General features: G+C 43.0%; 1 protein-coding gene across 5 annotated transcripts in view; it reads right to left on the bottom strand.

The window, feature by feature from the left end:
* Socs5 (suppressor of cytokine signaling 5) overlaps positions 1 to 6,992 on the bottom strand; it is a 33,874-nt gene extending 26,882 nt beyond the window's left edge. For all 5 annotated transcript variants that reach the window (XM_055619342.1, XM_055619348.1, XM_055619369.1 and 2 more), the window contains exon 1: positions 6,594 to 6,992. The gene's annotated coding sequence lies outside the window, so the exon portion shown is untranslated. The remainder of the gene's footprint in view (positions 1 to 6,593) is intronic.
* Positions 6,993 to 17,026: the final 10,034 nt, after the last annotated feature.

The raw sequence follows: 17,026 nt of genomic DNA, 5'->3' as shown, positions 1-17,026 counted from the left end.
TCAAGGCCCATCTAGGTTAAACACACACACACCACACACACACACACACACACAGAGAGAGAGAGAGAGAGAGAGAGAGAGAGAGAGAGAGAGAGGCGGGCATGCAGAGAGAATAATTTAAACACTCAAAGCATTTATATACACTCCTTAGGCAAGGAGTTAAAAGTACCTCATAAGCCCTAAATTAAACTATTAAGAGATGTTTTTAATATCCTAAGATATGTGCAGGATTAATGATCAAAAGACTTGAGCCTTGGTCCCAAATCCACTACATAATAGCTGTCTTGAGAAAGTCACTTAATGTCCTTGAGTCAATTCATCTGCATAAATTGGATAATGCCACCTACCTTTCAGATTTGTCAGCAAATGAAGTGAAAGAACAGCTGTAAAATAACAGCTAAAAAAATGGTAACCTTTTGATAATTACTGCTATATACAATACCTCTTTTGTTTTTACAACCATGCCCAACAACTCTAAATATATTCTTGGATTTTCTGGTCCAACAGAAACTATAATAAAAGCCTTCAAGGAAACCATCTATATAACTTCTGGATCCCCTTCCTGGGTCATAAGGTCCTATAAGTAGAATTTGGAGTATCTTCATCCAAATGTACTATCTCTATACTACATGAAAACTCACCAAGTGATGTCTGGAGCTCCTCCTTGCTGGTTTGACCTAACTACCTGGAACAGCACATAGAATCAACTATAAGCCTGGCAACCCGCACTGCCAGTCTTTTAAATCACTTAAAAATGTGAAATGAAACTGATCCTTCTGCTGACCTAAATGAAGGTAAGTTAGACTGCAGTCTCACATAAACAGCCTGATGTTCTATTTAATGTTTACAGAGATCTTTTAGATCTAAAACAATCAAAGAGGGATCAGTTCCCAGGACCCTCATACAGAGTTTGTAGATGCTCAAGTCCCCTTATGCAAACTGACACAGCATTTGCCTTTAATCTATACATATTCTCTAGGTCCTTTTTTTTTTTTTTTTTAAGGGAGGTCTCATAGAGCTCAGGCTGGCTTTGACCATCACATAGCTGAGGATGACTTGGAACTTGTTACTCTCCTACTCCTGCCGGGTTTATAGATGCACTACCACACCGTGTTTATGCAGTGCCAGATCCACCACTTTGTAAGGTGCTAAGCAAGGACTCCACAATAACTGAGTTGCATCCCCAGCTGCTCTGCAGTACTAACAAAGGTAAAGCAATGTGAGTAACTGTGACTCCCTACTGCTGGAGAATAAATGACAGGAGAACAGTCCACACATACTCATTACAGCTATACTTTTCCCCAAAATATTTTCAATGCAAGTCTGAATCCACAGATGAAAGACCTGTGGCTGAAGAGGGCAGACTACATGCTCATGACAAAATGTAGCAGAAAAGGACAGAAGGATGGATGTTTACACAGGATCCTAAAGTACAGAAACAAAGGGGCTAGGGGAAGCAGCGGCAACAAACCCTGTGGGGCTACCGCAGAGCAGCGGACACGTGCAACTAACAACAGGCTGTGTCAGGCAGACAGACTCTAAGCTCATAAAGTGCTGCCCTCACAGGAATAGGTGACAGCCCGTGGCCATCGGAGTGAGGTGTAGCCCTCTAATCTCTCTTCCTCGATACGATCTTTTCCTAGATCCTCCTGAAAGGAGATAAGGGAGGCTCATCAAGACTTGCTCGTACTGCTGTTCACTAGTGTAGATTTCTTTTATTGATGAAAATTTCTTCTACAAAAAAAAAACAGAAACAAAAACAAAAAAACAGTTCTTTAAAACTATTTCAGTGTCAACAGTTTTTCTAAATATGCCAAGGAAGTGTATTTTAGGGTGGCATATTTTGGTTCCCCACGGTGTTAAAATGCTTATACGAATGTGTGGAAATGGAATAATGGCATTATGGTCTCTTTCCAATCATTTATTTGAATTGTTCACCTACACATCAAAGCAGGTAACTAATTTTCCTTAAACTATCCAAGTAAAGTTTATTCATTATTAGTATGAGCCAACAGTCTAGCCTAATTATCCTTCCAAGATTACTTCTGCTCTAAACAGATCTAAAGGTCCTTTCTCCTCTTAAAAATAAAATAACTGGCCAATGCAGACAAAGAATTTATGTTTTATCCCGTCCCTTGAATTCTCGAACAACTAGAATGAAGCTGCAAAAGCATTCTGTATGGTCTACTCAGCCCTTGTACCCCAAATGACAGGCCACTCTCAATGTCACACATTTTTACTATTTGGTGACAGACACAGACAGACAGACACAGACACACACACAGACACAAACTCTCTCTCCAATCTAATGGGGAAAAACTGACCTAGTGCCTATTATACTTTGGTAACAGTATTTTTGAAGCCTTCTAAAATCATATTTAGCTAAATAATAAATTCATATAATTAGAATGCAAGATTATATAATAGGCCCCAAGAAAACCTGTTTTGTTTCTATAGAATCTCAGTATGTCATAAATCCAACAAGTATCCTATAAACTGTGATAACACTGCTATCTTTATAATATTCAAAAGATTAGAAGTTGGTCATTTTCCAAATGTTAAAATTCTACAGACGTTCAAGACAAATATAACCCTAGCAACTTTCGATGGTTCTAGGTGACTCTTAGATCCTGCTAACAGAAGCTACTGACTCTCACCACCTGAAACGTCTGCTAAACCACATGGTCATAACACTAGCTGGACCTGAGTTACAGCAAATTAAAAGAATTTATGTTTTAAAGTTGGAGTTACATAAATTGCTAAAACCTAGCAGTTTAATAAATAAAGGGATAAAAAATTTCAATTAATAAGGCTAGTGAGATGGCTCAGTAGCTAATGGCACTTGTGGTGCCAAGCCTGACAGCTTAAGCTTGACTCCCAGAACCTACACAATAGGAAAGAGGTGACGCCTACGAACTGTCCTCTAACCAATGCACCTGCTCACATACACACGCACATACATGCATACAGTAAAATACTGATGAGAAATTAACTTACAGAAAACAGGATTCAATGACTCTTTTACATGGTTCCATTATCACAAAATAGTTACAGTCAGTAACAGACCTTATAAACTCTTGATTTCCCTATCTAAGCTAATGATTGAGAACTCTTTATTTTCATCAGCATTCTTTCATTCTAGAGTAATGAGACTGGAACGAGGGTTTCTTGGAGACACAGGGGAAAGGGAATTTTCCTCCCAACCCAGTGTTTGCTATTGGGGTCTATTTTTAAAAATGGCAATACACAAATGAGCAACAGGAATGGTGCGCAAATTTATAACTTGCATCCCTGGGTGCCACACAAAAGGCTCAAAAAAGGGCCCGAACTGAGAATATAGCTCATTGGTAGAGTGCTGCTGGCCTGGCATGCTTGAGGCTCTAGACTACACAGTCAACACTGGGGACCAGAGATCAGCATGGGAGTTTACAATTTTGAATGACAGAAGGGAACAGGGGCTTAAGAAACCAGCGATAAGGGTCACAGGTTATGGGAGGGTGAATGGAGGAAATTTCAGAAAAAAGATTTTTGTCTCAAACAGACAAAAAGTATTTCCAATGAGTCCCAAAAGACCATGTGACATCGTTGGAGTATGTGACACCCTGTAGTAATTTGGGGAAAGGTGGATGGGTTCATCCATTCTCCCCTAGATCCAGATATGACAGATAAAGGAGCTCTAAGGAAACTATTTCATGATTTGATTTTCTTTACAGAGAGATACATTTCTTCCCCACATAAGGACAGCCTTTCAGAGCTACTCTCTATGCGCCCTGCCACTGGGAAGAGTCAACTGGAACCATGGCAAAGGCACAGACTCTGGGGGTAGCAGTATGTTCCCCATCATTCAGAGAAACATATACATTAACTCTACCTTGATACACAGAGCCAATTAAAGCCAGTGGTAAGTAGAGGCAGAACAAAAGCCATAAGCATGCCATTTCCACTAACTGGCCATTAAGACAATAATTATTTGATTTGTGTATTTATCTAGGATTTTTTGATGGCCTGAAAGAACGTATTCACAGCAAGAGGATAAAGGAGCATACATCCTAATTAAGCCTAATGAAACACAGAAAATATAGTCTAATACTTACTGTGCCCTTTCTATGTGCTAGGCACTGTTAATCCTCACCGATATGCCAAAAGGTAAGAATTTCCTTTTTTTTTTTTTTTTTTTTTTTGAGACAGGATTTTACTATGTGACCCTGGCTGTCCTTGAACCACATAAAAGTAGCCCCTGGCCAGCACTTAACCTACCCTCTCTCTACCTCCCGAATGATTACTGATTACTGCTGTACCGCATCCCGCCAGGGCAGCTTCCCATTAAGTGGCTGAAATACAACTCCTGTCTCTGTAACAACTATGGTATAAATTATGTTTCATAATTATGTAATTTTTACTTCCTTTTAAAGGAACTGAGATACACTTCAACATAAGAAAATCCCCACAATTAGAAATTTTCACACAACTCACTTAAAATTACAAAAACTCTTCTGAATTCTAAAAGCTTCAATTATTTTTGGCACAAAAATAGAACACTAGCTTAACCTAAAATGCTCATCTAATATTTTAATCTAGATGACAGTTTTGTCTCTACAATGAGAGAAAATTATTAGCATTTTCACTAATAATGCAGCACATTGTTTTTAACTTAAAAGCATATGCAGTTTTGCATCATTTCATGTATAAAGCATTCAAAATTCTCCACCATTAGAAAGGAAGAGTACTGCAAATAGTCAAAAATTATTTGCAGTTGGCACTAGAAGGCTCAGAAACAAACGGTATGGATGTGAGAACGTAGAAAAATAACCGAACACCGCTCCAGTCAGGCCCCCCCACTTCTGGCTCCAAGAGCAACTAGCAATTTAGTCCCTTCAAAAGCTCCAGGCCTTGATTCTTAATGTACAGAATAATCATCTCCACCTTCTACTCTTCCAGCTCTGAAAGAAATGACTCATCGGCATCTTTTCTCCAAGCCTCTCATTCTCATTTTGTGTAAGTTATCACCATTACTTCCCAGCCAGCAAACTGTTTTGCTTTAGGCTCACAATAGTAGGAAAACAGCCCACTCCCAACAAGGTGAAAGGGAACCCCCCTTCCCTTGCTGGTCTGCCATAGATGATTCTCAAGGTGAATGATGTAGAAGCCATTATAATGTTAAAAGGTGTCGGGTTTCAATATTTTAAGCTGCTGTTTTGTATGCCAGTACATCCTCACTAAGGGCAATAGTAAAATTCAAGGACAATAAGGAGAAAAATATATAATTACCCATTTCTTATTCAAGAACTCAAAAGACTAATTTAAAACATTAGCACCTTTTTGCAGAAATGTCTGAATTTGCCAGGCAACTATGCTCCAGGTTTTTTTTCTCCTAAATTTTAAGTATTCTCTAGTCAAATGAGTTCTCATTTTGTAAACCTGAGAGAACTCAACAAATGTATGGAATTAGTAATAAAGATGTTGACTTTTAAAAGGTATTAAAGACTAGCTGTGCAATTCTTAAGTCTATTCCATGGAAATGAAAAAGGTACTATCCCTGCAGGACAGCCACAAAGGTGAACTCTGGACAACAGCCATTGCCTCGTGCCTGTGTGTCTCGCTTCCGTTGCTAAGCCAGTCTCAAAAAAGGACTATGAATACGAGACTATTAAGATTAAAGTACGCATCTGACTAAAATTCCCAACTGTGAGACACTCAAGCTGAATTTACACTGCTTTCTAACACCAACATCTTTCTCATTCAATACTTAAAGAGAGACCATTTTTAAACTTCTATAGAACATGCAGTTCAATTTTACATGGCCTTGTGAAGAAACAGTTAAAAGCAAGCATGACTTATTAGTCTTCTAGGATAAATGTCAGTAAATTATAATAGTATAGTCCAGACCAATGTTAACTTTGAAAGAAGCAAGCCTCCACTGTAGATGGAGAAGCTGCTACAAGAATTTCAAGGAGCAGTTTGAAGAATGTCCAGGAAAACTGGTAACTGCCAAAACCCATCAAATATATACATACAATTTAAAATAAGGATTCACTGACAAAGTCCAGTAGAGAGCCACCTTTTGCTTGGAACGCCAAAATAAAATGTCAAAACCTCGTGACTGATTCCCAAGCCTTCAAAGTTGAGAACCAAACCAAGATGTACTTAAGCTGTTTCTTAGCATCCTTCTGTCAATGAAAGTCACTCCGCTTCAGCTACTCGGATGCCCAAACCCAGGACCAAAGAACCACGTCCTGAAAGCCCAAGGACTTGGAGCGGGGTCTTCCTTTCGGCCGCCCCCGAATCCTGCACTAACCACCCCAGGTTAAACCCCCGGAGATGCTCCAGCCGCTCCCCGCATCCACGCTCTCCAGTCCTCATCTCTCGGTAGACCTTTGCTCGTCGACCTTGAGGACCCTCAGGTCGGAGCTCTGGGGCTTCAGGTGAACTGGCTGGTCCCCGCTACCCTTGCAGTGGGTGCCCGACGACCTTCCCCACCCAGCCCCGACCCGCCACGACCCCGAAGACGAATGCCCTCCTATCAGCCCGTGACGACCCCTTCTTCCCCTTAGGTGTCCAGACTCCCACCGAAACGCAATTCCCCCGAAACGTACCGCGAGCCTACTGCGCGCAAGCTCCCACTACGCGCGGTACCGGGCGCAGGGGCTCAATGCCCCGGCTTGTCTTCCTCTCGCCGGCCGATCCATCCCGGCCCAAGGGCCGTGCCGCCTGCGCCGAGGTGCGGAGGCGCTGGCCCGAGGAGGACTGCGCCCGGCGCGGGGACCGGGGCAAGGAGAGGCTGGGCGCCCGCGGGGACAGTCGGCGGCCGGGGCACGCCGGGCGGCCTCATCCAGGGCACCTGCGGCCAGGCAGGACGAGCCGGGGCAGCGCCGGGAGCGACAGGGCGAGTCTGCCCGCCCGCCCGCGCGCGTCCCGTCCTCTGCTCCCGGCCAGCCGGCGCAGCCTCGCTTCCTCCGGACAGAGCCCGGGGACCCCAGCTCGGCCGGATGCCCCCGCCAGCCCCCACCCCTTCCCGGCCGCCTCCCCCTCGGCACCCGCTCCCCTCCCCCCGCCCCCCAACCCCCCACCGGAATGGAAAATACCTCCCGGGGCGGGGGGCGGGCGGGGCCACGCCTCTCTGAAGGGCAGCCTACCGTGACCAATGGCGGGCGGGGCTCTGGAGGGGCGGGATTCCCGGCGGCCAATCCAGAGGCGGACAGGCGAAGGCCCGAGGAGGGAGGCTGGGAACCAGAGAGCTGAGGCCGGCGAGTCAAGGAGATCCGGCCGCGCTGGTGCGTGCTGTGCGCGGCTGCCATTTTGGAGTCGGGCAGCTGCGACAGCGGCGGGGTTCGGCCGAAAAGGGAGGAGCCAGTCAGGTGGGAGAGAGCCTGTCACGTGGGCGCGATGGGCGGGGTGAAGCCGGCGAGGGCTCCAGGGGAGGGGGCGAGGGCGGCGAGCCTGGGAGGCTGGCGAGGGTCACGTGGGCGCGGAAAAGGCTAGCGGTGGGCGCCCGGGTGGGAGGTCAGCCTGAATTGCGGGTGGGGAGTAGCTTTGTTCCTTTGCTCCGTTAGGGCGACTGAGAGGAAAATGCTGAATGGAGGTTGCGAGTGCCGGGTAGGAAAATGTGAATGAGCCTCCCCAGCTCCCTCCAGCATGGAGCCATCCAAGTCACTGAATCCCAATATTCACGGGAAACCGGGCACCTCATTGAATTCAACGCTTCCCATCCAGCCTCTCAGCTGCCACGGAGATGACTCATCCACGAGGGGAGGGGTGTTTGTAGCTCCCCCTTTTTTTTTTTTCCTGCATTTTATATGGCTCGCCCCCGCCATCGGAATGGCTGCAAGGACAGAGAGGGTGTATCTGGGGGATTGGGATGCCCGCGAGGCTCCTCAGCTGGCCCTTTAGAAACTTGGTCACTATTCGTAAACTAACCGACCACTTATTCTTAGACATACCTAAGCACTGTTTCCAATGCTCAAACAGAAAGACTTGCTCTCCTGTTTACCTGATGATTCAAATTCATTCTGTTCTCCCTGTGAATCGACTGAAGGCGGCCCACTTCCAGTGACACCAGATATCCAAGTGCCAGGGTCACTTTCGAGTTCTGTTTGTCTGAAACAGTCTCATTCTATAGCCTAGGATGACTTGGAACTCACTGTAGCCCAAGCTCGCCACTACTTAGTGGTGGTCCTAGTCTTCAATGTCTTGCAGTGGAGCCTGCAGACTACATTTTTCTTGAAGGCATTACTTAGATTCTTTTCAACCCCCACCCTATCTTTCTTAACGGCAGCTCTCAGACACTTCGCTTGTCTATTGGAGTTATATACCCACATCAGATCGCATGCTTTCTGAAGTTCACAAAGCCTGCTCCTCTTTTCCTTCTATTGTTTTATAGTAGCACATTAACTCCCTCCCCAGAGCCCCTGGAACCTGAGAGTAATCCTCCATCCATTTTCTCACTGCTCCAGCATCTCCCTCTCTGCTGTAGTTTAGGTCTGGGGTGTTGTTACTCTTGGACCCTGTCATGAAGGTGATGGAACCTTTAAAAGACAGAGAGGTTAGTGGGAATAGGTCATGGGGGGGGAGGGTACTCTCACGGTGGGTTGTGAGACCCACCCCCTTCTCTCTGTTTCTTTTCTCGTCCATGAGGTGAGAGGTTTTGTTCTGCGGCCCTGCCCTTAGCTTCCAGTTGACTTCAGCTGTCAACCTGTCTGACACACCTCAGAGTTATCTGAGGGGAATCGCAAATGGAGGGCTGCCTTGATCAGATTGGCTCACAGACATGTCAGTCAGTATTTTCTTGATTGCTAATTGGCATAGGAGGGCCCAACCACTGTTTGCAGTGCATTCCCTGGACAGTGGCCTAAACTGTATTAGAGAGATGAGTTGCTGCAAGTGAGCAGAGGAGGAAGCCAGTAGGTAGCTTCCATTTGTTCTTCTTGCTTCAATTCCTTCTTGAGTGCCTGCCCCAGCTTCCCTTGATGATGAGCTGTACACTGTAAGAGTAAAGAAACCCTTTCCTCCCCGAGTTGCTTTTGGTCACAATGTTTTTCACAGTGACAGAAAACAAACAGGAACATGCCTCAGTGCGCTTGCCCTTCACCCCTTGAGAGGCCTATAAAGAATAAGCCTACCAGATCAGGACTGGAACCTCCAGAACTGAGCCAGAATAAACTTGTTCCCTTCACACGTTGATTATTGTACTGACATAGACCCAACCAATACACTCCTACTTCTTATGGTGTTAGGCTGACTATATTTACTAAATGCCCTCTCTCCATTGCCACGCTCACTTCCTTGTTTGTGCCATTTAATCATCAGACCAATATTTATTGAGCATTTTAGTATTAGCTCAAGATTTTAATGGGCAACAAAACTGACAAAGTTGCTGAATGGGGTAAGACAAACATCTACGAGTAAATTAATAACTACATAAGCCTGGCGTGATAGGCATTACCAAACCTAAAACAAGAGAGGCCTAGCAGGACCTCTGGGCTTGCTGACTAGTTCTTCTCTGCAGTTGCCTTGCCTACCTCTTGCTTCTGTTGTCTTCAGAAGGACTGCCTTGGCTATTTTCACCTGGTCTTGGTGTCATACTCTTTCACCTGCTGAGAGATTTTTATTGTTGGTGCTTAAATAAAAGTCCTCTACATAGATGATCGACTATTTACTCCTCAGCTCAGAATCATACGGGACATTCGAGATTTTGTTTGGTTTCATTTGGTTTGGTTTGGTTTTTGGTGGTGGTGGGTTTGCTTTTATTTTTATTTTTTTTCCTGTTTTTTGAAATTTGTGATGGACCTCCTGTCTCATCCTCTCAAGTGCTGAGATTATGGGTGTGAGCTACCGTGTCCAGCAAGAATAATGTCATGCAGTTTTTGTGCCTGGACAGTGCTCAGAACAGGTGCTCACTCACAGGTGAGTGCTAAGTGAATTGGTGAGTCGCTGGCTTACCACAAAAGCAGCCCCAGCCCAAATCAGAAGGCCAGGTCAGTAACCTCCCCTAACTGAGTGTGGTAGCAGTGACATTTGGCCATGGAAGACAGGACTATGAATGACATCACCTGGTTCAGTACTTTCTCGGCCTGAGATTCCATGATGTTGTACTCCATGTGTGACAGCATTTGCTTCAAAAGTACTGCAGTGCCAAGTACATGCGGGCAATTTAAAAGTACTCTTTGTTTCACATGGTGAGCCTCAAACCCAAAGAACTTGGGTGAGTTGCCAGGACAGGCCCTGTAGGAGGCTGCAGTCGCTGCCACCTCACTCTCTATTTCCAGGCCCTTGGGTATTGCACCCCAACAGGGAACAAGCTGTTGCCAGTTCTGTCGTAGTCTTTGTCATTAAATACAAGTCTGGCAGAGGGCAGTACATAATTATGAAGTATTATTATGGTTTTTATCACTATTAGGCACCCAGCTGCCCAGCCCAGGAAACCACAGCAGTAAAACTCTGAGAACCAAGCTCCTCTCCCAGCTGCCATGAAGAAATACCAGGTGTACTGGCACAGAGTTTTGCAGCTCCACATTCATCAAGACGAGACCTTCTGTCCCCTCCTTTTGCCAAAATACAATTTTAAATGAATGAAAAAAGGAAATGCAAAGAAAGACCTTTGCCACCACCTCTGAATCCAATTCATTTTTCCCATCTCCTGAGAACAATTTCTTCTCATCTGCATGTTTATTGCATAAATCTTTTCCAACTTTATCCTTGACCTGCACACTTCCTAAACATCATTCTGCAGTTCTCCTGAGATTATGTGGGGTTTGTGAGGGTGGGTGCTTGCAAAACAAAGAAAGAATGCTCAGAAAGCATAGCCATGTGTTTACCAAGCTGCTGTTCAGTGTCATTTCCACTTATGGTAGCTGACTCAGTCTACAGCATTCTACCGGCTAGGTTTCATTATCCCTACTTCCTTCAAGGTCACAAAGACTTAGCAAATGACAGAACTGAGATCCCAAAACAAACACAAAAAGTTGGTGATTACTCAAAGTCACTTGTCCATACTGGTAGCTGAATGGAAGTATCAGGTTTCACCTTGTTCTATCAACTTACAAATGGTTTCCTGTACAAAGTAGGTTTTAAGCTGAGCACTGAAAGGACAGTTCGGAAGTGATGTTGAGGGAAGTGTGCCAAATGAGGACACTGCATTGGCCATAAGCCTAAAATCAATCAATAAGAAAAGATTTTTGTTGTTACTCAGAGATGAGTCATGTTATATTCTTCAAGTACCTTCATTGTCTCAGCTGCTCCAAATGGGAAAGTCGACAATATGCTACTGGGCAGAGAAGCTTGGGCTGAAGAAGGGTGGGCCAAGGATGGAGGCAGGATGAGTTCCCCCAAGGCAGGCTCCCCCAAATGGCTAGTGAACTGGCACATCCAGCCTTGGCTTCTGAAACAACTAGGACTATGGCAGACTACGGCAAAGCATGTTTATACCTGGTACATGCACAGCAGTTTCCTGGGGGATTTTCTAAGTCAATTGATTAACAATTTTTAAATAATTTATTTAGTACTTGCTATATTATATAAGGAATTCCACTTCTGCTCTTTTTAGTGCTTTTTTACAGGGATTTAAAATTCAACAAAATATACTCATTTTAAATATACTAGTTTGGTCTGTTTTGAGATATATACATTCCTTTATAACCACCAGCATTATCAAGAAATCAAGCATTTCATCACTCTTAGAAAAGGTTCCTATGCCCATTTGCAGCAGGAATTTTAATTCCTGCATCATATATAATATATGTGTGTGACTATATATATATATAGTATACACATATTATACACACACACACACACACACACACACACACACACGTTCTTGGGATCAAACCCAGGGCCCTGGCTATCGTCGGCATGCACTCCAGATGCTACACCCATCCTCCCTCAAACTGTATTTAAATGGCTCCAAAATCTAGATCTTCATTCAGCCTCTACCTTGCTTTCAAAATCTAGATTTCCATACCTGCTTCCGCTATCTTCCCAGAAGTTACAGCAGCTACTCAAACCAAACCAATGCAAACCAATGCAAATGCTTTAACTTAACTAGAACAAAGCTCCCCTCCCCAGCTGCTGGTTCCATCGCAGGTTAGTTCGCCATCTGTCAAGTCATATTCTCCCCTATGCATCAGTGTGTGTATGTGTGCGCTCACGTGTGTGCCTGTACGTGTGTGTGTGTGTGTGTGTGTGTGTGTGTGTGTGTTTTAAGAATCTTTCTCCTGACTATCTAGACTTAATCGGTAAATCTAGTGCGGACGAACATTCTGACTAGGTCCTTCCCATTTCTCCCGTTGTCACTCAATTATCTCATTTGCACAATTGCATGAAGCTCCTAACTCCTTCCTTCATGCTCCAATTCACCCACCAATCTGCCATTGTCATTTTCTTTCGAAAACCCAGATCTGTCTATTTCAATCTCCTGTTTTCATGCACTGCCCAACTGCCTGTAAAATAGCACTGAACTTTTTTCTTTTTTTTAACAATATTGCCCCTTCTGGGCAATGTCCCCCTTTTGGATATTCCTGCTTCTATGTATTTTCTCTCCTTCTCCTTTTCTTCCTCTTCCTTCTTCCTGCCTTCTTCTCATTCTCTTCCTCTTCTTCTCCTTCTTTGGTTTGTCATTACATTACCTGATTGTGCCTCCTTTACTTAAAAACTGTTCATTTTTAAAGTCTCATTTAAAAGACCTTCCCTTGGTGAAGCCTTTGGAGACCTCTGCCCTGGAGACAGTCCCCTCTAACATGCACTCTTTCCCAGAATGCTTCACCTCCATTTTTGGGCTGCCGGTGAGGGAAAGATGAATGAGGAGACCTTGGGGAGGGGGGGAGTCTTGGTGCTGATTTCCTGTGTTCTCCAGTGCAAATCTGAAAACATCTTCAAATCTTGGTTCTTTCACTTAGAAAATGACCATAAAAACAACTGTGGCTAGAAAACTGTGTCTCCTGGTGGATTTTGAGCAGTTCAAGTGAAAACCCAACATCTGGACATTTTTTCTGTCCCTTTCCCCTAACTTATTGCCTGTGTCAGCCTGTTCTATAGACTGGTTTATGGAAGAATTTACTTACTTTTTTTAGAGGCCCATTTTCCCAATGGTTACCAAAGTCAATTCTCTTTACTTGCTTTCTGTACTGTTTCTTCAAAAGCCAAACATGATAGCCTCTGTCCTTTTCATAATTATTTATTGCTTTTATAATTAGTCACATAAAGTTCTCAGAACAAACAAAATAAATATCTGTGATTTGTTTTAGAAACCTTTATTTACTCAAGAACTTTTCAAAGCCATTATCTGTCAGCCCTATTCTAGGCACTTGAACATATAAAGATGAAAAAGAAAATCCGTAACACTTACATCATAGGTGTGAGTAGAGCAACAAATACAAACCATGAAAGATTCTGATTTACATAGTTAAAAGGTGCTACAGACAGCTTAGAACACTGATGTAACTGTAGTAGTCAGAAGACGCCTCCCCGAGAAGATAGTGTTTGGTCAGAAGAAAGCATACAAAATACAGGTGCAAGAGCGTTTTAGGCAAAGCAAAGACACTGGCAAGCTCCAAGGCAGGGGCAGAAACTTAAAGAACACTAGGAAGAAGCCAGAGTGTTGGCAGAACTACAAAGAAATACGTGGGGCCAGGCCCTATGAAGCTTTGAGGGTCAGCATGAAGAGTTTAAATCTAAATGTAATCATAATCTGTTCAATTTTGAGCAGGAATATGATATAATTGGACTTATATGACAGGACCCAATTGCTAGTTTTCTCATCACTTTTAAGTGTTTATGGAGAATGCATTCTTGGGGCAGTGGAGCAAAGGATCAGAAAGTTGACCAGATAGGTCCAGGCCACAGATAATGAAAATCTGGATCAGGGCAGTAGAGATGAAGATGGCATGGAAGAGATGATTTCAAAATATCTTTTCAGGTAGAACTGAACAGTTTTACTGATGGAGTTAGTAATGACAAGGGAAAGCCATCAAATGTAAATAATTTGGTGTGTGAACATTCTGTCTATTGAGTCCAGTTCCATGGCAGGCTCTGAGGTTATAAAACTTCATGAATACGACACAGCCCTTGCCCTAAAAGAAATTCACAGTGGAAAAGAAGACATCATAGTCTAGTCACAGCTGTGGAATGTTCAAGCACAAATTGTGCACAGGTTGCTGGTAGCATCAGGAAGAACCCTTGATACAGTACATTGAGGTGGCCAAGAGTCCTATATTCTGGACAAGATCAATATCAAACTCTCTGCTTTTATAACTATATGCAGGAAGCCATATTTTAGGGAAAAGGTTGTCTTCACTTATTTCCTTGTTTTGCCTTTTTTTTTTTTTTTAAAAAAAAAAAAAACAGTTTTTCACTGTGTAGTCCAAGCTGCCTTGAACTCATAATTCTTCCTCAGGCTCCTGAACACTGTAATTACGAGTCAGAACATGATCATTGAAAACAGCATATTCCACTATCACTGACTGATAGGTCGACTTTAAAAAAGAGGAAAGAGGGATATAAAGAAAATCTCCAGGAGACTGAAGATACTGGAAAAAGCAGAGTATGCAGCTGTGGAGAGAGAGCCAGCACAGTTCTCTCGCAGCTGCAGCTTGAGTCCTACCAACAATATACCTTGGATCATTGATTTGGGATTTTTCTTTTTATTAATAGCAGCTATAACTTTAACAAAATTACCTTACACTTCTTGAATGATTTCTCTTAAGTTTTTTTTTCTTTTTAGTATAGATTTATGATTAGTCAGCCAATATTCTCATGTGTCAGGAATCAAAATAAAAGAGGTATAGTGTAGTCTCTTTCCTAACCATCTTCTCTTACTCAGTTCTCATCCACTCTTATGGGTAGAGAGAACTATTTAAGTTGATCATTCATGTATTTTCTATGTTTCTTCAAAGACAAGCACATCTTGTATATATTTTCTTTTCTTTTTACATGAGAAGTGGCAGGTTGCATTCCCTTATCTATACAATGCCTTTCCCTCTAGCATTGTAACTTGGAAATTTCTCCTATCAGTTTGAACAGAACTTCCTCATTCTTTTCAACAGCTGTGTAGTATACAGGATATGCCATAGTTTATGTAACTATTCCCCTATTGATGAACACTTGGCTTGTTTCCAGTCTTTTCTGTTTATTACAAACAATTCTGCAATAAATAACCTGGCATGTATATAAGCAAAAATAGTCTCTAGATAAATTCCCAGGAGTCTCTGAGGTTGTAATAAACTTTAATAAAAATTTCCGAAAGAATGTTCTAAGATGGTGTGACCAGATTACCAAATTAGAACCTCAGCTTTCCAAGGATTAACTTTGAAGGTCCATTAAGAGTACTTCCTTATTCTTGGCCTGTGAATGGCATCTTTGCATTTTTTCCAATAAGGAAATTTTAAAACATGTAAACTGTCTTCCCTGAAACAAACACTATTTGGAATGATGCTTTCAAAAAAGAAAAAGAATCTGGAGAAAATATGATGTCCTGAGTGTGCTTCAGGAATTATAAGCTCTAGAGTACCTACATTTTCTCAATTCACTGTCCAGTGCCTTTCTGAAATGAAGTGTCAGATAGGGATGCTAGGTTTGGAACTGAAGACTTGTAAAAGGAACCCTGACCCTAACAGCATTAGCACCACTCTTGCCTAGGGGCATATAGCCTTTGCCAGTTTTTTTATTGCCAGTGCTTCTCATTTCCTCATAGTTGAGACTATCTTTTCCTGATGAAATGTCTCACTTAAACATTCTATTTACCTTTGGCCTCCTCCACCTGTCAACGCATGGATGATAGCCTCAGGATGTATTCAGAATCCCTTCTTAAGTGAAAAGTAATATTTGATGAAATTATTTGTCTTCCTGGTCTCTGAGTATTTGTAGAGAGCATCATTCTATTGACTGTTCTTATTTAATTTGGGGGGACAACAGTCCTTTATTCTCAGCCTTGAGAACAGTGATGTCCCAACCCCAGCCCCCATTTCCTTGCAGCAGGAGTTAAGCATATGGCCTAAACCATAAAATATAGACTATTCCCTTGGCAATGGTGAGCAGTTCGAGACATTCTAAAATGAGTCCCCATTGAAACCGAGGTAACTTGGACACATGCAGGAAAAGCTAGCCCAAGAATGGAACTAATATCAAAGATATTAGCTAGATACTGAACTAGATACTCTAAAGTATTTATGTTTGGTTGTATTAGTTCCTTTTCTGTTGCTGTAAAAAAACACCATGACCAAGGCAGTTTATAGAAGGAAGAATTCATTTGGGATTACAGTTCCAGGGGTAGAGTACACTATGGTGGGATAGCATGGCAGCCAGAGGCAGGCACAGCAGCAGGAACAGGGTATTGAGAGCTAACAACCTTTACTCTGAGCATGAAAAAGAGAGAGCAAACTGGAAACCAAATGAAGCTTTTATCATTAAAGCCCACCCCCAGTAACATAGTACAGCGGGCCAACAAATTTACTCTTTTATTTTACATTTGTGTGTGTGTGGTATATGCATGTGTGAATATGTATGTGTATGCACTGTATTTATATGCATATGGAGGACAGATCTCTACCCTTCCTTGATAGCTCTTCACCTGATTTTGTTGTTGTTGAGACTGTGCCTTTCACTGAACCCTTAGCTCACTGATTGACTAGACTGACTGAACAAGCTCCGGGAATCTGTTCTGGCCCCAGCACTAGGATTACAGATGTGTGCCATCATGCCCAGATTTTATGTGAGCACGGGGGACCCAAATCAGCCTCATATTTCTAGGTCGGGTGCTTCAATGACTGAGCTGTTGCCTCAACCCCAAGCTTACCTTTTTGATTAGGCTGCTTTGGCTAGCACACTTTTCTCTTTGACAAATAATTTTTAGTTAATGCAATATTCTCAGACAGAATTAGATGAACTAAACTCATGTTGTTGCCATAGTTTGACTGATTTCCCCCAATTAATTCCCAGAGTTCTCTATTCTTGGTAAAAGTAATGCTTCCATTGGGCCATGTCCAAGGACTGACACTAAACCAGAGTTCTCCTCCTCCTCCCTTCAGTCTGTACATAAATC

This window comes from Psammomys obesus, unplaced genomic scaffold, assembly GCF_907164565.1.
Source record: "Psammomys obesus unplaced genomic scaffold, mPsaObe1.curated_primary_1811, whole genome shotgun sequence".
Classification (NCBI taxonomy): Eukaryota; Metazoa; Chordata; class Mammalia; order Rodentia; family Muridae; genus Psammomys; species Psammomys obesus.
Note: the sequence above shows the minus strand (reverse complement) of the source record. Positions and strands in the feature narration are given on the sequence as shown.